Source organism: Bos indicus x Bos taurus, chromosome 12 (assembly GCF_003369695.1).
Source record: "Bos indicus x Bos taurus breed Angus x Brahman F1 hybrid chromosome 12, Bos_hybrid_MaternalHap_v2.0, whole genome shotgun sequence".
NCBI lineage: Eukaryota > Metazoa > Chordata > Mammalia > Artiodactyla > Bovidae > Bos > Bos indicus x Bos taurus.
The window spans coordinates 65,525,271-65,547,553 of record NC_040087.1 but is presented as its reverse complement, the minus strand read 5'-3'; the positions used below and the strand labels follow the sequence as shown (position 1 = coordinate 65,547,553).

At 39.9% G+C, this 22,283-nt stretch overlaps 1 protein-coding gene and 1 long non-coding RNA gene across 5 annotated transcripts in view; one reads left to right on the top strand and one right to left on the bottom strand.

Annotated features, from left to right (window-relative positions):
* The window catches only part of GPC5 (glypican 5), a 1,580,781-nt gene that overhangs the window by 1,408,552 nt on the left and 149,946 nt on the right, over positions 1–22,283 (bottom strand). The window lies entirely within an intron of this gene.
* On the top strand, positions 2,594–8,799 carry LOC113902470. The gene is made up of 2 exons (XR_003513838.1): positions 2,594–2,982; positions 7,084–8,799. It is a non-coding gene; the product is annotated as an uncharacterized LOC113902470 (long non-coding RNA).

The window sequence follows — 22,283 nt, the reverse complement described above, 5'->3', positions numbered from 1 at the left end:
TTTTACTAATATTGAGTTGTATGAATTTGGTGTTTATTTTTAATATTAACTCATCAGACATATTGTTTGCAAATTATCTTCTCCCCTTCAGTAGGTTGCTTTCCCAATTTGTTGATGGTTTTCTTCACTCTGCTTTTAAGTTTGATTAGATCCCATATACCCAGTTCCTTTTTCTCAGCATTATGACTATAAGAGTCATCCATGTTAGTTTCAGTTCATTCATAGTCACTGCTGCATAATATTTCACTGAATGAGTAGACTACAAACTAGTCATTCATTTTAGTATTGATGGACATATGAGTAGTCTATTATTTTACTATTATAATAATGTTGTTATGAACATTTCTCTATAGCCTGCTGGTTTTCATGCATATGCATAAGTTGGGTATACACTCAGAAGTAGAATTGCTGGGTTAGAATATGCATGTGTACTATATTAGTAAACAGTTTCCAAAATGACTGTGCTCATTTTCTTTCTCTCTAGTAGTGCATGAGAGTTCACCATCTTTACCAGCGTTTAGTACTGTCAGTCTTTTATAACATTTGAGCCACTGTTTTACATTTCTCTGCTACTAACTGAGGTTGAATAACTTTCTTATTGGCCTTTTGGATATTCTGCTTTGTAAAGTGACTACTCAAGGTTTTTTTTTTTTTTTTTTTTTTTTTTTTTTTTACAATTTTTAAATATATGTGTTACAAATATCTTCCAACTCTAATTTACCTTCCATTCTCTATGTCGTTTTCAGTTTTAATGTAGCCCACATTTTCAGTCTTCTCAAATAATATGGTTAATGATTTTTATGTCTTGCTTAAGAAATTTTTCCTTATTCCAATGAAAATTTTCACAGTATTTTTCCTTTAAGTCAACATTTCACACAAAATTGATATTTTTGTGTAAATGGTATTAGGGGTCACAGTTCATTTTTCCCCTTTGGATTGTCCAACTGAATCAGCAATATTTATCAATATTTCTTCTAATGAAATAATCTTAAATTTTCATATATTTGTGAATGTTTCTATACTTTGTGAACCCTATATTATGGACTGTTGTTGTTGTTCAGATGCTAAGTCATGCCCGACTCTTTGTGACCCCAGGGACTGCAGCACATCAAGCTTGCAAACTTTATTAGAAAGTCTTGATTTCAGAAAGCATAAGCCATCTCACCTCCTCCTTCAAGAGTACTAATGTTACATATAAAATTTTAAATCAGCATTTCAGTTTCTACCAGAAAAAAAAAACTAACACAATTTTTATTCATATTGCTTTGAGCTTATAAATCAGTCTTTTCTCAATAGTATTTCTATCATTTGGAGCTGTTTTGTCAGTCATAAGTATCCGATATTGTTGGTTCTACTGTGAATGGAATCTATTTTGAATTTTGTTTTATTTTTACTTCATTTTTAATTTATATTGCTGGTAAGTTTTAGTTTACTGTTAGTACATTGAAACGGTGTTTTAATCTTGACCTATGTCCATGACTTCAGTAAACTTCACTTAATAATTTTACTACTTCAAGTATGTAAATAATTATGGAATTTTTTAAAATCAAAATATTGATGAAATTAACATCTTTGTTCCTTTCCAATGATATACTCTTTGTTTCTTTTGCTTGCCTTATTATACTAATACATCCAATAGCATTTTTGGATGTATCAGTGGGTATCACTGTTGCCTTTCCAATATAAGAGACAGCATTATCTGCTTCCCAGGTGGTGCTAATGGTAAGAACCTGCCTGCCAATGCAGGAGACAGAAGAGATGTGGGTTCGATCCCTGGGTCGGTAAGATACCCTGGAGGAGGGTATGGCAACCCACTCCAGTATTCTTGCCTGGAGAAACCCATGAACAGAGGAGCCTTACATGCTACAGTCCATGGGGTCATGCAGAGTCAGACACGACTGAAGCAACTTACCACATGATATTTGATATAGAACATATTTTCTAGCTACCTTTATCAAATTCACTTCTATTTGTAGGTGCTATGCACATACCAAGATAATCCTATGATTTTCTGGCATAGAGAGGGAGAGAAGGAATAATAAATGCGGAGTTCCTTGCATAGGGATGCATTCAACAACAGTAGAAAGATGTAACAGTAGCTCATCAAAGAGAAAGTCCACAGGAACATGGAACTTTTCTTCAAGGGAACTTTTTTCCAAAGTGGCCAAGGTATTCCTGAGCCTGTGGGGTGGAGGAGTGGTGGAAAGACAATTTATAATTTAATAGTTCTCTCTTCTAGGGTAGTATATCCTTTTTAGTTGGCTGTGCTCAGATTCATTGGCACTGTTTCAACAAAAATACGGAGAAAATAAACCCTACCTCTCAAGTTTTATTTCCCAAGGATTTAACTACTTCCACAACCTTCAAGCGACAGCTAATTGGCTAAAGTGAAACCCACATCACCCAGCCCTTCAGTCGGTTTACATCAGGAGAATCCATCTAGTGCCGAGAGATAGGAAGACCCAACAATCTTCTCAAACTATTTTAGGGAAAACATAAGCCTGTGCAGTAGAGACTGTTGGGAAGTGTAGTGCAAAATAGCCATAAAAGGAGAAAGTCCTTGGGAAAATGGCCAAGGGCCAGAAGTACTCGGCTTTGCACTACGGACAGAAAGACATCTCCTGCCTTTGGTTATGCTTGGCGCCAAGAGTTAATAATAAATAGGGATGTTACTTGTGAGAGCGGGTTGTGGGAGAAACCCATGACTCATTTAGAGCGCGCTGTCCTTGAAATGTTTCTACTGATTATGTGTTAACTCCGTATGCGCTCTGCTGGCCACATACTTTAAGCTCTTTGTTACTGCTTCTATAAAAAAGCTTGACTGCAGAAATAAACTTGTCAGTCCTTGCAAGAGACTGTCCAAGTGTCCTTCTTTCAGGTTCGTCACTTCCAAGTCCCGGGGAGAAAAATCCCCAACAAGTGGCGCCCGAACAGGGACTTGAGAGAAAGACTGAACAAAGTGATGAGCCCCTGCAGAAAGAGGTAAGCAGGATGGGACAACATAGCAGTAAAATTCCTTTCATTTCTATAATGCATCATTTTTTGAAACAAAACGGTGTTAATGTTTCAAAAGATCAGTTGAATGACTGCTATCATATACTAGTGGAACATAATCCATGGTTCCCAGAGGAGGGGACGCTTGATCTTAATGTATGGAAAAGGGTTAAAAATAATATTTTGCGAGCATATCGGCAAGGGTTACATGGTCACTCATACGGGCTATCACAGAACAAATTGAAGGGCATAATATTGATTTGGAAGTAAAAACTATTCGATCTTTACATGAATATGAGCTTAAGGAACAAAATATGCAAGGTGCTTTGAAATATAAGAATGTTATGCTCAATCAGACACAATCCTTAGAAAAACAACTTAGAGACATATATATATACAGGATATGTTGAAACTGAAGCCATTTAGAACGGAAGTCATTTCATTCAACGGACAGCCCAAATCTGAGGTTTTTCCTTCTGCTCTGCCTGTAACAGCAATTGCTAACTTTGCTCATACTAATCATTTCACTCCTCCTCGGGAGATGCCTGCTTGCACTTTCACTTTCCCAATGCAATTTAATCAACCTGTCCAAGACCAAAATACTTGGGCTAATCTAGATTTTGGCATGTTGTCTAGCTTTAAGAAAGCATGTACTCTGTATGGACCTACTTCTCCTTACTGTATAGAATTTCTCAGAGGAAGGGCTGACCTTTGGATGCCATATGATTTTTTCCAAGTAGCAAAGATGGTTTTAAATTCTCAACAATTACTGCAGTGGCAAATGTGGGTTAATGATGAGGCCCGACAGCTGATGATTGACCAGAAATCTCATGGTAACCCTGCCAATTTAACCTATGATATACTGACTGGAACAAGAGCCATGGCCAATATGATTGTGCAATTAGCTAATATTACCCCTCAGATGTTACATTTCATTAAAGAAACTGCCTGCAGGGCATAAGCAAAGGTTGATAGCACTAACTCTGATGGTTCATTTGTTAAGATTATTCAAGGACATGAAGAGGAATATTCTCAATTGATAGGAAAATTAAAGGATGCAATTGAGAAATCTATTAAGGATGTGACTTTACAAAATATTATTTTAAAACAACTTGCTTTGAAAATGCTAATGAGGAATGTCGATCTGTGCTCAGACCTATTCGAGAGACTGGCTCTCTTATGAAATATTTGAAAGCATATAGGGACATCAGGTCTATGTCCCATAGAGCAAAATTGGCAGCATTGGAAACCTTTAATGTACAAAAGGCTGCTAATACCAAATGTTTTAACTGTGGGAAGCCCGGCCATATGAAAAAACAATGTCACATGCCAACACAGGCCGGAAAAAATAATATTACTTCTAATAAGAAGAGACCCCCAGGAGTATGTCCAAGATATAAAAGGGGGTTTCATTGGCTGAATGAATGTAATTCTAAATTTGATAAGGATAGAAACACTTTGAACCCCCATGCACAGCAAAAACAACAGGGAAACTGATAAAGGAGCCATCCTCCAGGCCCTGATCAGATTGTAGCTTATCTTAAACCATATATTACTAATATCCCTATCAATTTATGGGGACAGGATTTTCTTGAACAAATGAAAGCCACCATTTCTTTAAATGAACCTTTTTAATGGGGGCCATTGAGTTAACACCGCTGCCCCTCGATTGGGAATCTGATACCCCAGTATGGACACCTCAATGGCCCCTAACTAAAAAAAAAATTGGCAGCTCTTACGCAATTAGTTAATGAACAATTACAAAAAGCTCATATAGAACCTTCATTTTCCCCATGGAATTCCCTTGTTTTTGTAATAAAAAAGAAGTCAGGAAAATGGTGAATGTTGATAGATTTAAGAAATGTTAATAATACCATGTCACCTATGGGGCCCTTACAACCCGGATTGCCCTCCCCTTCTATGGTACCAAAAGGATGGTCTGTAGTTATTGACTTACAAGACTGCTTTTTTACTATACCATTGCACCCTAAAGATAGAAAACGTTTTGCCTTTTCAGTTCCTTCTATAAATCACATGGCTCCTGTTAAAAGATTCCAATGGAAGGTGCTACCTCAGGGAATGATGAACTCCCCTACCATTTGCCAATAACTCATATCTGTTTTATTACAACCCATTAGAGACAAGTATCCTACTGCGTTTATAATTCATTATATGGATGATATACTTCTCTCTATGGAATCTGAACTCTGTTTACAAGAGTTATATAATGAAGTTACTATTACTCTTCAAAATTATGGCCTGCTTGTAGCACCAGATAAAATTCAATGGAAAGCACCCTTTAATTATTTAGGACATGTTATGGAAGAATCTAAAATCAAACCTCAAAAAACTCAAATTTCTGTGCAATCTCTACGCACGCTGAATGATTTTCAAAAATTGCTAGGAGATATTAATTGGCTATGGCCATCTGTTGGCATCCCCACCTATGCCTTACAAAATCTATTTAAAATTTTAGAGGGATCCCCCGACCCTAATAGCCCTAGGCAGCTAACAAAAGAGGCCAAAGAAGAACTGGCCTTAGTGGAGAAACGCATTCAACAATCTTTTTCAACTTGGCTAGATTATGATCAACCAGTTTCTTTATATATATTCCCTACTGAACATTCGCCCACTGCAATTATAGCTCAGCATAGCCCAATAGAATGGGTATGTTTACACACTAAACAGTCTAAAAAAATTGTATCATATATTGAGAAAATAGGGCACTTAATTGTGTCAGGAAGAAGCCATGTACAAACTTTGACTGGATTTGATCCATATGCAATACATGTTCCCTTGACAAAACAGGAATTGCAAATTGCCTTACAGTATAACCTGACCATGCAAATGGCATTAAGTGATTTTCAGAATTTATCTCATTTCATCTGCCGAAAGGAAAATTGTGGGACTTTCTACAATGTACTAAATTCATTGTAACTAATATCATTGCATCCCAGCCTATTATCAATGCACCCACCTATTTCATTGATGGCAACAAGAAAGGCATAGCAGGGATAGTCAGCCCTGATATCAAAGAGAAATTACCCACTACCTATTCTTCAGTACAAAGAGTTGAACTGTATGCTTTATATGCTCTTTTGTCGCTTCAACCATTATCCTTCAACGTATATACTGATTCCAAATACCTTGCTCCCCTTTTTCCTGGTTTTGTTACCACCTATTTATACAACCTAGATGAAGAATTATATACTCTCTTTTCACAGACTCAAGCTTTAATTCGCTCACGTACAGAGCCTTTCTTTATTGCACATATACGTGCTCATTCAGGTTTACCTGGCCCTCTGGCCGCAGGAAATGATGCTGTTGATAGGCTCACAGCTCCCATTTTTACATCTGCCAGTGACGAACATGCTAATCTTCATACCAATGCTAACAGACTGCACTCTAAATACCATATTCCTCTCACTGAAACATGACATATTATTAAAACCTGTAATGTTTGTGCCCCTCTGCACTTATGAACTACGATTTCAGGAGTTAATCCCCGGGGGCAACAACCTAATTCCCTTTAGCAATCTGATTTCACTCACTGCTCCTTAAGAAAGTTTTCTTTGCTTTTTGTCTCACTTGATACATTTTCAGGCTTTATCTGGGCAGTACCTGTCTCTTCAGAATCCAACAAACACACCATTTCCACACTCTTACTCACCTTCCCCGTTATGGGGATTTCTTCTGTCTTGAAAACAGACAATGGACCTGCATTCACCTCGCATTCGTTTCATTCATTTTTATCAGAATGGAACATAACACACATTACAGGAATACCCTATAATCCTCAGGGTCAAGCCATTATTGAAAGAGCCCATCGCATCCTGAAACTCATTTATTAAAACAGAAAGGGGGAATATGGAAGAGGAGATACACTTCTTATCCCATGAACTCTCAATTACTATTATATTTAACTAAACTTAACAAAAAATAATTCTGACACTCGTGCAGATAGACATTTTACAGAAGACAAAAACGGCAAGATAGAAATCAATACACCAATATGGTATAAGCAATTTAATCAGTGACTGCCAGGAATCTTACAATTCCTAGGCAAGGGTTATGGTCTTGTCATTGCAGATGGAGAGGAAATCTTCACCATGTCCACTACCAAGAAGGACCCCAAGACCAGACTCCCTCGGGAAGTGATGAAGTTGACGCAAAGGGTCTCATCAATGACCCTGGAGGAGCCAATGAGGAAACGCCATCATCTGAATCCTTACCCGACATGGGCTCAAGTGAAAAAACATGACTCGTCAGGCTGAGCAGACACTGAAGAGCAAGAGCAACATCATAACTGCTCCTGGTTTAACAGATCAAGCATTGGAGGCTTTCATAAATCTAAGACAAGTTTCTGGACTGATAAGGACATATTGCTGAATTGTTATAACGGGGGCTTATCACCCCCACGACCCAGGATTGTCGTCCCCATTGTGGCGCCAGAGCAATGGCACATTTGGAAAATTCCAGCAGCCTTAGAGCACTTCGCTAGTGTTTATGGGACTGTGGGTGTGTTTCATCCTTCTAATTATACCTTCCTATACAATAGTACTGGCTATATTCAATCATGTGTTCACCTTCCGTACTTGTTTATTGTAGGGCATTTTGATATTGACTTATCAACCAAGATTGTTAATTGTACTGCATGTGCATTGTATACCTGCCTTAATCACACCATTTCATATCACAATGCTAGCATTGCACTAGTTAAACAAAGATCTGAGTTATGGCTTCCCATAAACTTAATTGAGCCTTGGAGTGATTCTATATTTCTTTCTGTATTGTTGAAAACTAGGCTTAGGCGATCTAAGCGCATCATTGGGTGGATTATTGCAGGCATCTTAAGCCTTATCTCCATTGTGACTGTAAGAACTTTGGTATGGCTTTACATAATTCTATACAAAATCATGATTTTATCCCTGCTTGACACAAAGACTCTCATGATCTGTGGACTCGACAAGCTCAAATAGATCAGCAATTACAAACACGAATTAATGAGTTACAAACTGTGGTTATCTACTTAGGAGATCAAATGCAGCAACTGGCTTTCCGAACACCTATATGCTGTCACTGGAATTTTACTTCTTTTTGTCTGACTAACATGCCCTATAATAGCACTGAATATCCTTGGAATAAGGTTAAGGCGCATTTGCAGGATCTCACAAGTAACTCAAGTTTAGGCATCAATTTGTTGAAACAACAAGTTGCTAATTTTCAAGTTAGGGTACCTAGAGAATTGTATAGCACTCAATTCTATGATACTTTAACCAAAACCCTATCGTCTCTAGACCCTAGAGCTTGGCTTTCAGGAAGCAATATTTTTATATATGTATTAATCACCCTGCTCTTTTTGTCCTTGATTATGGGATACAGAAGTCTCTACTCAAGACTCCGTGCCTCCCACAATGCAGTCCAACTAGCAGCTGCTGTGCTTAATTTAAAAACAAAAGGAGGATATGTTGGAAAGCGTAGTACAAAATAGCCGTAAAAGGAGAAAGTCCTTGGGAAAATGGCGAAGAGCCAGAAGTACTCGGCTTTGCACTACAGACAGAAAGACATCTCCTGCCTTTGGTTATGCTCGGCTCCAAGAGTTAATAATAAATAGGGATGTTACTTGTGAGAGCGGGTTGTGGGAGAAGCCCACTGGTCATTTAGAGCGCACTGTCCTTGAAATGTTTCTACTGATTATGTGTTAACTCCGTATGCGCTCTGCTGGCCGCATACTTTAAGCTCTTTGTTCCTGCTTCTATAAAAAAGCTTGACTGCAGAAATAAACTTGTCAGTCCTTGCAAGAGACTGTCCAAGTGTCCTTTCAGGTTCGTCGCTTCCAAGTCCCAGGGAGAAAATCCCCAACAGAGACCCCATACCAAAATGAATCAGGAATGGGGAGCGAATGGAATAGAGAATCTATGCAAAAATTCAAATACAAGAAAAGGAGGAAAATCTATAAAGTCTGTCTTTTCACATGCAAAAGAAAAAAAATCAAATGGATTAGAGGCTAAAACTGTATGCAATCAACTGTGAAGCTGCAAAATGATATTAAGAATTACATGTGTTACATACTTGTCATCTGTAACAGCAGTGAGTGGATAGCCAGGCTGTCAGCCACCCTGTCCAGTAGGGCAGTCATAGGTGGTTCCTTACACAATAGCATCAGCTGCAGGTCCAAGTCCCCCCTGAAGAGCAGGCCCTTTGCCAAGAGGCCAACACATATCACTCCCCTCAGGGTTCTAGTCATGTGCTTTGTTTTCTGCTCCCTGGCCACTTCTTTTGTCTCCATCCTTCTTAGGAACATCCACGTTCTCAGAATCAGCATGATTGCCACTGCCTTCCTTCTGCTCAGCGATCCAGTGGGACATGACTTTGAGAGTCCACTCCCTGTGGGACGCCATGTTCTGGAGTGCCTCCGAGTCCTCTTGTGTTGGATAAATGGAAGGATGCTCTGCCATTATATGGTGATCATTGTTCATAAAAATTCCCACTGGACACATTTTTTTGAGGCAACTCAATGACTGCTGCTGTAGTCAATTCTATAGGAACAGAGTGCATTCTGACAATTCCGGTGGTGACTCTTGTGGCTATAGTTCCTACTCTTCTGGCTACAGTTCTTACTACCAAGCTGACAACTACAACTCACCATCACCCCCAAAACACACCAGAAAGAAACAGCTGTCTGGGAGTGAGTAGAAGCCCTCCCCACAGCTCAGGCCACCAGTCCTACCAAGGCCAGCACAGTCCTGCGACCAGAGCCATCGTAGCAACTATGGTCCCTCAGGCCAGTCAGACAGGTTGCCATTAAGGAGGAGGCAGCTACTTCCCTATTCAGCCTCCTACAGTTCCTGGAGGTGCAGATGAGACCACAGCTACAGCTAGAAGAGCAAATCCAACCACAGTGAGAGTGGAGGCCAGAGCGGAGGAACAGCTATGGCTCAGGCAGGCCATCCTACAATCTAGGGTCACAGGGGCTACATGGAGCACACCAAAGCAAACAAGGAGGCTACTCAGCACAGTGGAACTATAACTCTCAGGTCCAGCCAGAAAGCCAGCTGCCCTCCCAGCTCCTAATGGCCATGATGAAGAAAACTGCACAAAGGCAGATCACAGCGTGAGCTCCCAACACAAATAAAGCCCTCTGAGGTACAGATCTGTACCTTCTGTGTCTCCCCACCACCCCCTGTAGCAGTGGTCCCAGATGTGACCCAAGGCATGAGGGGCCTTTTTCTCCCTGGCTCCACTGAGATAGACGCTAGCTATAACAGTCCTACTCAGCCAGTTGATCCCACACCCTATTGGGCTTCTCCTCCCCACCAAATGAGCAACTGTCAATCAGCAACCAGTTAACAGTCCTGCTCTGTCATTTGTTGGTACCACTGAAAGCCCCTTCCTCCTCCCAATTGAATACAAAAGGACCCTGAATCCTGACAGAGAAGAGATGGTTCTCAGAGAAGCTAGTCTGCCATCTCCTCAATCTGCTAGCCTTCCAATTAAAGTCATCATTCCTTGCTCCAACAACTCGTCTCCCAGTTTATTGACCTGTCATGCAGTGAGCAGGAAGACATTGGGCCCGGTAACACACTAACCACATAAGAGTCAGTTTCATGCATCACAGTTAACATAAAACTGTTACCAAAAACTCAAGTCAGTTTTGATGTTCAGTGAGGCCAAATAACACCAAAACATGAGAGTGTGGAGCAGAGAAAGGTTTACTATAGGTCCCTGCAAGGAGACGGGTGGCTTCTGCCTTAAAAACCTCCAACTCCCCAAACATTCTCACAAAGCCCTTTTGTACAAAGGAAAGGTGAGGGAGAGGTGGGGTGAGTCTTGCAAACTTCATGATGTCAGAGCCTGTGTTCTTGAGGACAGGTAAGAATCTCCTATAAATCTCTACCAAAAGAATGTCATTCTCTGTCCTGACAAGAAAGGGCCAGGTGCCAAGGCACAAGTCTCATCCTCTGAGGTCCCAGTTCTGACTCGGAAGAGGTGTGGCTTCTTTGAGCTGGTGGCTCCCTCAAAGCCAAATCCCCAGACCCTGACGGGCTGTCACCACTGAGGGAGGCAGGCATCCAGGAACCAGCTGGCTCTCAGGCTCCTCAGGACACCCAAGTGGGGACAGACCCCCACAGACCCCGTCCCACTGCAGACGGCTGCAGCCTTTAGGTCGCAGAGGCGGAGAAGAGAAATAGGTTCACCACCGCCTCAAGGGCTGGGTCCCGCCAGTGCATGGCCTTGGTGAGGGCTCTGGAGCCCTGCAGGACACAGCCCACAGCCTGTTCCCTGCGTCTCCCAGCTCACCTGCCAGTCGGAGGCCAGATGAGCTGGAGAGCCCCATAAAAATGTCTGAACCCACTTCTTACCTCACTCTCCACCTGATGGCCACCAGCGATGACTGACCACCACTCTGGGGACCGTTGGGTGAGATGGGTCGGCTAACGGTTGCTCACTGACAGTTGCACGCTTGGGGGAGGGGCCAACTGCAGCGCCAACCAATGGCTAAACAGGATCTCTAACGGCGGCTTGATGACAGCTGCTAGCTTCGGGGTGGGGCCCACTGTGACTCCCACCAATGGTTAAGCAGGACCTCTAATGGCTACTCTAACCCTGGTAACCATTGCTTGGTAATGAGTTGCTACATAATGGTGCCCTGCAAAGGCCACATGCTAAGGGCTGCATACTGCCTCTATTACAAACCAGTGTCTCCAAATCCCTTCACCCTACCCAATCCAAGTTGCCACGTTGTGAGGTGCAGCTGGTCTCTCTATCCTGACCCATCCTGAGACCCATATTTAGCCATGTTTGGGACTTCGTGTCTTCAATGGTTTGTCAGTACAACACTGAATAGAGTTTTTTGAGTTCTTGCAGTTAAGCATCTCTGTGTCTATGTACAACTGGTGTCTGTGTTAACTCAGTTTGTCTTTAAATAGTTACAAAAGGGATACATCATCTGTTAATGCTTTTGTGAAGTGGGCTAAAGAGTTTTCTGTATTTTAATGCTTTAGTGTTTCAGTTTTAGAAGCAAAGATTTTATTTAAAAAACCAGTGGGAAAGAGTGGGGCTTTCCAGGAGGCACTAGTGGTAAAGAACCCACCTGCCAATTCTGGAGACTTAAGAGACACGGGTTTGATCCCTGGATTGGGAAGATCCCCTGGAGCAGGGCACAACAACCCACTCCAGTATCCTTGCCTGAAGAATCCCCATGGGCAGAGGAGCCTGACAGGCTACAGTCCATAGGGTCACAAAGAGTTGGACATGACTGAAGGGACTTAGCACCCACACATGGCAAAGAGTGGTGGTGGGGGACAATATATGTCTGGATTATTCAGGCAGTACATCTGAACTGAGCTGAAGGTAGGCAAATAAAAACAAAACTGAAAAAAAAAGTTACACGTAAATTCAAACCATCTAGAACTTTGTCTTAGTTGGTGCCTTGCAGTTGAGTGTGTCCAGTGAGATGCACTGACAGGAAATTTCTGCTTCCTTTCTCTTCTGTGCTATTCTGACTGGACTATGTACCTTTAGGACCACAGTTTCAGACAGAAGGGGCCCCCTCGCCTACTCTACATCTCAGCAGGATCTACTAACACCTATAGGCGTGATGTCTTTCAGATGTTGCTAACCCAAGCGCCTTCACAACCCCTGTGGTTCCTTTAATTAGCAGCCACCTTTGTGAACTGAGAAGTATACTCAAAAAGCCCAACTCTCCATGTTGTTACCTGCTGGGAACCTGACTGATACATGAGCATTTTCCTTCCCACTTTGCTTATTTTAATATAGCTTTAATTCATTACAGTTCTTTCACTTTTCCCTATTTATTCTTAGCCTCTGGCTTTGCCTACATTAGTTTTGACTGTCAAAAGTCAGGGCATTCCTACTTAGCTCATCATTGATATTTTTATATTATTGGTTTTATACTGTAAATTACTTGATTGTTGCCATTTAAATAATCTTACTTAATTGCTGCAGTTTTGTTATTCCTTTTATTCTCTTAGGATTCTGTTTTGACACTGAAAGTAATGTGGCAACTAGAAAGTAGGAAAATCATAATGGATATAAAACAAAAAAAGTTTTTTAAATGAATAGACACGTATAAGCATGCTCTTAAAGAAAATAGCCCCATTACTCAAAATATTACTAATGGAAAAAGTCACTGCTTTCTCATTTTGTAGCCACCAAAATTGGCTCAAACATTTTCTACTTCATCAAAACTAGGGGGAAAAAAAATCTTCTAAAGGAATGACAGCAGTGGCCACAGGACTGGAAAAGGTCAGTTTTCATTCCAATCCAAAAGAAAGGCAATGCCAAAGAATGTTCAAACTACTGCACAATTGCACTCATCTCACATGCTAGTAAAGTAATGCTCAAAATTCTCAAGCCAGGCTCCAGCAGAACGTGAACCGTGAAATTCCAGATGTTCAAGCTGGTTTTAGAAAAGGCAGAGGAACCAGAGATCAAATTGCCAACATCCTCTGGATCATCGAAAAAACAAGAGAGTTCCAGAAAAACATCTATTTCTGCTTTACTGACTATGCCAGAGCCTTTGCCTGTGTGGATCGCAATAAACTGTGGAAAATTCTTCAAGAGATGGGAATAGCAGACCACCTGACCTGCCTCTTGAGAAACCTATATGCAGGTCAGGAAGCAACAGTTAGAACTGGACATGAACAACAGACTGGTTCCAAACAGAAAAAGGAGTACATCAAGGCTGTATATTGTCACCCTGCTTATTTAACTTATATGCAGAGTACATCATGAGAAACACTGGGCTGGAAGAAGCACAAGCTGGAATCAAGATCACCAGGAGAAATATCAATAACCTGAGATATGCAGATGACACCATCCTTATGGCAAAAAGTGAAGAACTAAAGAGCCTACTGATGAAGGTGAAAGAGAAGAGTGAAAAAGTTGGCTTAATGCTCAACATTCAGAAAACTAAGATCATGGCATCTGGCTGGTCCCATCACTTCATGACAAATAGATGGAGAAACAGTGGAAACAGTGTCAGACTTTATTTTGGGGGGCTCCAAAATAACTGCAGATGGTGACTGCAGCCATGAAATTAAAAGATGCTTACTCCTTGGGAGGAAAGTTATGACCCACTTAGACAGCATATTAAAAAGCAGAGACATTACTTTGCCAACAAAGGTCCATCTAGTCAAGGCTATGATTTTTCCAGTAGTCATGTATGGATGTGAGAGTTGGACTATAAAGAAAGCTGAGTGCTGAAGAATTGATGCTTTTGAACTGTGGTGTTGGAGAAGACTCTGAAGAGTCCCTTGGACTGCAAGGAGATCCAATCAGTCCATCCTAAAGGAGATCAGTCCTGGGTGTTCATTGGAAGGACTGATGTTGAAGCTGAAACTCCAATACTTTGGCCACCTGATGAGAAGAACTGACTCATTTGAAAAGACCCTAATGCTGGGAAAGATTGAGGGCAGGAGGAGAAGGGGACGACAGAGGATGAGATGTTTGGATGGCATCACCAGCTCAATGGACATGAGTTTGGGTAAACTCCGGGAGTTGGAGATGTACAGGGAGGCCTGGCGTGCTGTGGTTCATGGGGTCACAAAGAGTCAGACATGATGGAGCGACTGAACTGAACTGAACTGAACTCAAAGGAATGACTAATAATTAACATATAGAGGGTAATAAAAAGCCTGTAGGTTGTTACATTAAGCATCATATAGATGGTCAATAGAACTTTTCTGCCAATGGATATAATTTTAACATGGACATAAAATGCTGTTTTCTTCTTAGGAAAAAAGATATATGCTACCTAAAGGGTAAGTATTTCTTTGTAAAGGTTTGTTAGTTTCAACATCCCTATTTTCCAGTTGCAACAGCTCTTCTAAAAATGCATTTTCAATGTATCCTATCTTTAAATGGACAAGACTTTTCAAAGTGTCAATTAGCAATAATGTTCAAAGTCTTGGAACAAACACAATCTGATTTATGTAGGGTTTATATTTCATTTATTTCAATGAGTATAGTTAGAAATGTAACTATATTATACTATAATTTGAGTCTTTCTTACCAGAAAGGAAGATAATAAAACAGATTTTTTTTAATTTTGGTATTTAAATACTTACCAACAAATTCTATGTAGTAAAATGGTTGGAGAAAGAAGGATTATAGGGTTTGAGATGGGTAGAATTAGTATGTCATAGAAGTAAAACTTCAGAAGTGGTGGTCGAAAACTGTTTCAATAATTACATATGTCAGATTTTGCAGTACATATTACTTCTGTTCCTCAGTCCTCTTTCCCTTCTGTATGGACTTGAGACCTCTATCTTTCTCAAACCAAGCTGTCAGCAAAGTTCTTTCAAGAGCTCTCTAACAAAACAGATTCGTGGCCTCGTGCCCAGAGTTTTGATTCCAGTAGTCTGGAATGATGTCTAGCAATCTGTACTTTTAAACTGCACCCAGGAAACCTAAGGTCCAGCTAGATTTGGTGGTCACTGTCATAACTAGCCAGCTGTGTATTAGAAGACAGCCAGAGTCCAGATCCTAATTTATCCTAATTTTGATATTAGGCCAGTTTCTTAACCTTCATGATTCAGATAATGTACTTAAGTTGGGGGGAAACCCTTTTATTCTCAGGGCAGTTGAGAAGAAAAATAACATCACTGGTTGATACATGATAGGCACGCCCATATGACATCCTTCCTCTTACTAATGCATCTCTATGGCTTTCTAATATTTTAGGTATGATTTCTGAGAGACAAACTATCTTCTGACAGCATATTTTTTCCTGGTTGAACAGACTTTTAATATCAATACTTGAGTTATAGGCCCTATTGCTGACCCTGATGGTATCAAGTTCCAGGAAACCATCTATGTCCTCTCTCTGTCTGTTAATATGTCACCTGATTCTGACGCTTACTACTGCCTGAGGTAGCTGCTACTGGCTACTTCTACCTGTTAAAATTACAAAGTATATTAAAGTTAAATACCATCTTATTTTACAGCTTGGAAGCTACAGCCCAGACAGTTTAAATGACATATCTAAAGTACACAGTGCATAATAGACTGGAAACCAAATATCTCTTTTTCCCCTATTGCATTCTTGAGCTACATAGTGTCAAATGAGTCCCAGAAAACAAAATGATTCTGACTATATTTGAAATGTAAACAGAATTTTGAAATTTATTTTTCTTAGATTATGGTTATCAATTTAAAATTTCTAAGCTTAAAAAAAGAGGAGAGTATTTATCTTTGAAGATAGTGTCATTTTTCTTGAAATTTTTGAGACAATTTTGATCAGTTTCCTTCCTTTATCTGTTTTCTAGAGATGACACCACGTGGCAGGATATAGTGACAAAGCAGAGAAAGATATGGATATAAACAGACACACACATAAGTGATAAGATTTTTGAGGAAAAACAAGTTGCTATTTTTATTGGAACACTTGCTTTGTCATTAGGGACCATTTTAACTTCATCTCACCACATTTATCTATTCAGAAGATTATCTGTAGCCAAGTCTTACTTACATCTTAACTAGTGTTCACAGATATAAATTGATTTTAATATGTCTGTAGAATATGTAATTAGGAAATTAGTCTGACACTGCTACTAGAAAGAATTATCAATATATAATTTTACATATTCAAGTATGAGAGTAAAGAGGATTGAAAGCACAGCTACATTTTAAGCTCTTAAAAGGCATTTCATATGGTGATGACTCAAATACGGTTTTGAATTAAAATTCTAAATAGCTCTTATTCACTTTATTACTTTTTAGCACACATGCATGATATCAGAAATTAACCTAAAAACATTTTCTTAACTATAGTCATCTTCCCTGAATTGTCCTAATAACTAGATAAGAAATTATCTGTATTGTGGCATGTTGCTCGTATATACATGTGCAATATAAAACACTTTAGATTAAACAACATTCAGGGACTTCCCCTGTGGTCCAGTGGTTAAGAGCCCACCTGCCAGTTTGAGGGGAAAAGGGTTTGAACCCTGTCCCGGAAAGACCCCACATGCCATGGAGCAACTAAGCCTATGCACCACAGCTACTGAGCCCGTGGGCCTACAGCCTGTGCTCTGCAACAGAAGCCACCACAGTGGGAAGTCTGCACGCTGCAACTGGAAAAAGCCTGCACGCAGCAACGAAGACCCCGCCAAGCCAAAAAAATAAATAAATAATTTTTAACAACAACAACATTCAGGCAGATGTGGTACACCACCAACTTCCAAGTGAGCCAACACACCAGAACCTGTCCCACGAGTCTACCTCATTATTCTCAGATGAGCTCTTGACAGCTCTGCCTTCCAAACCAGGGACCAAGTTGTGCATCACTGAACCTAAATTGGGTAAAATTTGGCTCATGTCTTTAAAGTTAACCTGGTTTGTCAACACCCATTTTTCTTCCCAGAACATTAAGATTCATGGGGGAATCAAAAAATAGTGGGGACCATTGTTTCTCAGCTTCTCTCAGTCCTGCCAGAATATTCTAACTAAATGAAACTATGTTGACTGTTGCCTTAATTTTCACCAATATACCTTTCATGACTCTGGATTTTTGGAAATAAGTGTAATAAAACAAAGAATTGGGAGTGAATGCAGGTGCCCAGATTGACAAATGGATGAAAAGAGCTAGCATACCATGAGAACAGATAAGGTGAATATTTCTATTCAAGTACAGAAAAAAGGTGTTAGTTATACTTGTATGCTAATAATTAATTAAAAGTTGACAGTGACCCTGAATAATATTAATAAAATAAACTCTGACTTACTAAGAAGGACCCCCAGTGTTCTATAAAACATTTGCTTGTGTGTAGTGCAAAAGACTAAAGTATTAAAAATAAAGCTAAGTACAATGAGAACTGGGGACATTTTATACAAATCTAAACATCAGACAAGGGAAGCAAGATAAAGAGGAATCAATTAGGAAAACTAAAGTTAACTGCTGAGCAACTTATGTATGTTTTAATAGGTTACTGCCTTTATGTATGCGGAGAAGGCAATGGCACCCGACTCCAGTACTCTTGCCTGGAAAATCCATGGACAGAGGAGCCTGGTAGGCTGCCGTCCATGGGGTCGCTAAGAGTCTGGCACAACTGAGCGACTTCACTTTGACTTTTCACTTTCATGTATTGGAGAAGGAAATGGCAACCCACTCCAGTGTTCTTGCCTGGAGAATCCCAGGGGCGGGAAATTCTAGTGGGCTGCCCTCTATGGGGTTGCACAGAGTCGAACACGACTGAAGCGACTTAGCAGTAGTAGCACAGCAGCTTTTGTGTATAATAGAAACTAATTAGAGAGTTATACACTTTTCTAATTAAGACTTTATGTGGCTAAGAAATTTGACTCTTTCTAAATGTCAGTTCCAGAGGAAACCAGAATTTTGAGTGCCAAATTAATGGTCAATCAAGACACATCCACAGTGGAACTATTTCAAAACTGGGATTGATGAGTTTAAAAATCACAGACCATGGCTAAGCCTTAAAAAATAACTTGGAGAAAAATCACATAATATAGTAATTTCAAATTCTTTATAAGTACTTGTTTACAGGAAACAGCCCTGGGCAGGAAACCCCTTTTCCTGACACTTTAGCAAGGCTGTATTGGAACTAACTTTTAAACCAGCCACCCCCATGCTCTGCTCATCTCAGCCCAAGCGCACATTTCACATCTTTTAATCACACCATACCTTGCCTGACTTGTCGGTTCTTTCCGTAGATCAAAGAAGTAGAAACAAAGAGTAAATAATTAACAGATGACCAGATCTCTTCCCCAGCTTCCCCTTCTGTAATCTACTGAACAAGCTGTGTGACCAATCAGTGTGAACAAGATCTTATCTAAAGGAGTGGAGAAGCCTGCACACAAGCCAGCTCACAGCAGCGGCTGGTGATGATTATGACTTCCTATCTCAGTGATTAACTGAGATGATTTCCCTGTTTCTCTTGAGAACTTTCATGGCCAAGAAGAATCTTCAGAGTGGTTTTAGGGAGACGCTAAATCCACCATCTCCCCAGACTGCTGGCGTTCTGATTAAAGGCACCTTCCCCTCTGCTGTTTCTGAGTATGTAACTGATTTTGTAAGCAGCAAGCAGCAGGACCTGATTTATTCAGTAACAGTCTTAAAGTCAGAGATTACTGGGTTCAAATGTAAGCTCTAACATTTCCTCACTTTATAAGCTGGAGCTTAAGTAATCACTCTAAACCGTGTATTATCAAAATCAAATATCAAGTGGAAATTAAAGCAAGACCTTATGAGGTAGGTGAGTGGTTTAAATAACATAATCACAGGTTTTCCACTAAAAAGCTATACATTTTCAATATTTTCTGATTATGATAGTAATGTTCACTGTACCAAACGTGCATGAACATTTTCACATACCTAATAACCTCAATAAGAAGAAACGACTGTTAACTTTCTGGTGCCCTCTTTGTCAAGATGGATCTAGAAATATAATTTAAAGGTTTGGCTATGATGATTTTTATAGTTCAGAAGCTTTTTCAACTGGTATCAAGAGAGACCAATACCGCTTTTGTGCACTTTGTCTTTTAATATTTTCCTTTGAAGGGAGTTAATAACCCTGAAATTATAAACATTTAATTAAGCTATTTTATTCTTTAATTATTTTGTTACATTTAAAACTTTACTTTTTCTAGATTCATGGACATGCATTCTCACCATGGCCATATCACCCTATGAGGCAAAGTTGTTTGTTGAGGGAAAAAGGACAGAAAATGTTAGATATTAAAGTCATTCATGACCCTCCAAAGGGCTGCAGTACATAAAAAGACTACATCCGTGTCATTAAATTTTCAAGGAAGGAGACTGAATTTGGAAAAACATATATATCTAAAAAGGTTCTTTACAGGGGTTAATAAAAACAATGTTTAGAAACACTGACTGAGACGATCTCGTGTGGCCTCAGGCTTGCAGCAGCTTGAAGCAGGAATTTGGTTTCCACCCAGAGACTGAAGTCAGGCCGAAGTAGTAAGAAAACTGAATCCTAACCACTGGGCTTCCCAGGTGACACTAACAGTAAGGAACCCACCTGCCAATGCAGGAAATGTAAGTGACGTTTGTTCGATCCCTGGGTCAGGAAGATATCCTGGAGGTGGGCATGGCAACCCACTCCAGTCTTCTTGCCTGAAGAATGCCTACAGACAGAGGAGCCTGGTGAGCTACAGTCCATGACATTCACAAAGAGTCTGATACAACCGAAGTGACTTAGCACGCACATGACCACTAGAACACCTGGGAGCAGTGACCATTGACAAGGGCCTGGTCCGTCAGCTGAGTAGAAATGAATTTTCACATAGTGATGAAAAGCAATGGAAAAATAAACTATTAAGAGGAAAAAAGAGTACACGTGGATAGACACACAGGTGGGCTCAGAAAGTCATGCCCTCGTGGTAGTTTGAATCGCTTTTATGGGGCATTTCTCCCAGGTTTCCTTTGGCCAATGATCTTGCTTTGCCTGGTTCCGAGTCTGTATTTGGTATATTTCAGGAACCTTTTGTGAGGGCATGCACATCTCTTAGCCAAGCTGGACTCTAGTGAATAGTCCTATGGATAGGCTGACCTCACCTATTATGAGGTGGTACCATCTTCCTTCTTGACCTTCAAGGAACTCTTCTGCATGAGTGTAGTTAAAAAGGTCTTCTTGATTTCAAGAATGAGGAATACGGGTTCTTTTATTGCTTATCTGGACAGAGCTCAGCTCTTGTCTCACTCCTCATCTTGGAGTATCTTCCACAGAGGACAAATTGCAGCTGTTCAGACTGGGGCCCATCTATCTCCTGCCTCATAGAAACTATCTTAGGGAATAATACGAGATGCAAAAAACTGAATTCTTCATAAATGTTTATCGGGTGCCCTAATATTATTGAACAAACTATCTTTCCCCACTTATTTGAAATGATACTTTTTAAGTCCTAAATTTTTATCTATTCTTGGTCTGTTGCTCAGCTTTCTATTCTGCCTCAGTTTTCATTCATATTAATTTGTCATTGCTTACAATGTGTATTTTCTATGCTATAAAAGTATATGGGCATACCTTACCTTGAAGAAATAAAATATCACACATGATTTTCTATGTAAAATTGATTTTAAGAAAAGCCCTGGTGAACTTTCTGGTTCATATTTATCTTTAACATACCTAAACAATTTTTGAAAATTTATTTTTAATTGGAGGATAACTGCTTTACACTGTTGTATTTGTTTCTGCTGTACAACAGTGTGAACCAGCCCTATGGATACACATGTCACCTCCATTTGAACCTCCCTCCCCCGCCCCACCCTACCCCTGTAGGTCATCACAGAGCAGCAGGATGATCCACTCGTGTTATACAGAAACTTTCCATGAGCTATCTATTTTGCATATGGTAATGTATATACATCAATGCTACTTTCGCCAGTTCATCCCACCCTCCCCTTCCCCTACTGTGTCCACAATTCCATTCTCTACGTCTGTGTCTCTATTTCTGTCCTGCAAATAGGTTCATCAGCACTATGTTTCTAGATTCTACATACATGAATTAATACGTGATATTTGTTTTTCTCCTTCTGACTTACTTCACTCTGTACAACAGGCTGTAGGTTCATCCACCTCAGTTCAACTGACTTAAATGCATTCCTTTTTTATGGCTGAGTAATAGTCCATTATTTTGTACCACAACTTCTTTATCCATTCACCTGTCAGTGGACATCTAGGTTGCTTCCATGTCCTGGTGATTGTAAATACTGCTGCAATAAACATTGGAATACATGTATCTCTTTGAATTGTGGTTTTCTCAGGGAATATGCCCAGTAGTAGGTTGCTGGGTCATATGGTAGCTTTATTCCTAGTTTTTAAAGGAATCTCCATGCTGTTCTCCATAGTGACTATATCAATTTACCAACAGAAACCTGCACAATTTTAAAGGCAAAATATTCAGAAAATTTTTAGAAAGAACATTTTTTATACTGTTGCAAAACATCAAAGCTACATTCCATTGTTCAATAAAAGCTCTACTCTGTTCCTAGCAATGTGATATATGACTTGGGACTTTATATATAGACATATTTTGCTACAGCCTGCCTGCACACCACTAAGAATCATATCTTGATTTTTCTAGTATTTCTAAAATTCTGATGTATGTTTTTGTTCCTCATAAAATATAATTTTCCCCCAATTTTCATAGGTTTCTTAACACAAGATTATTACATGAGATACTACAGAAAAGAATAACTCAGTATCATTTCAATAGAGTTCTGGAAATCACTTTGGAAAGGTTACCTTGGGAATCATTACCAGGATTGTCTCCTGTATTAAAAG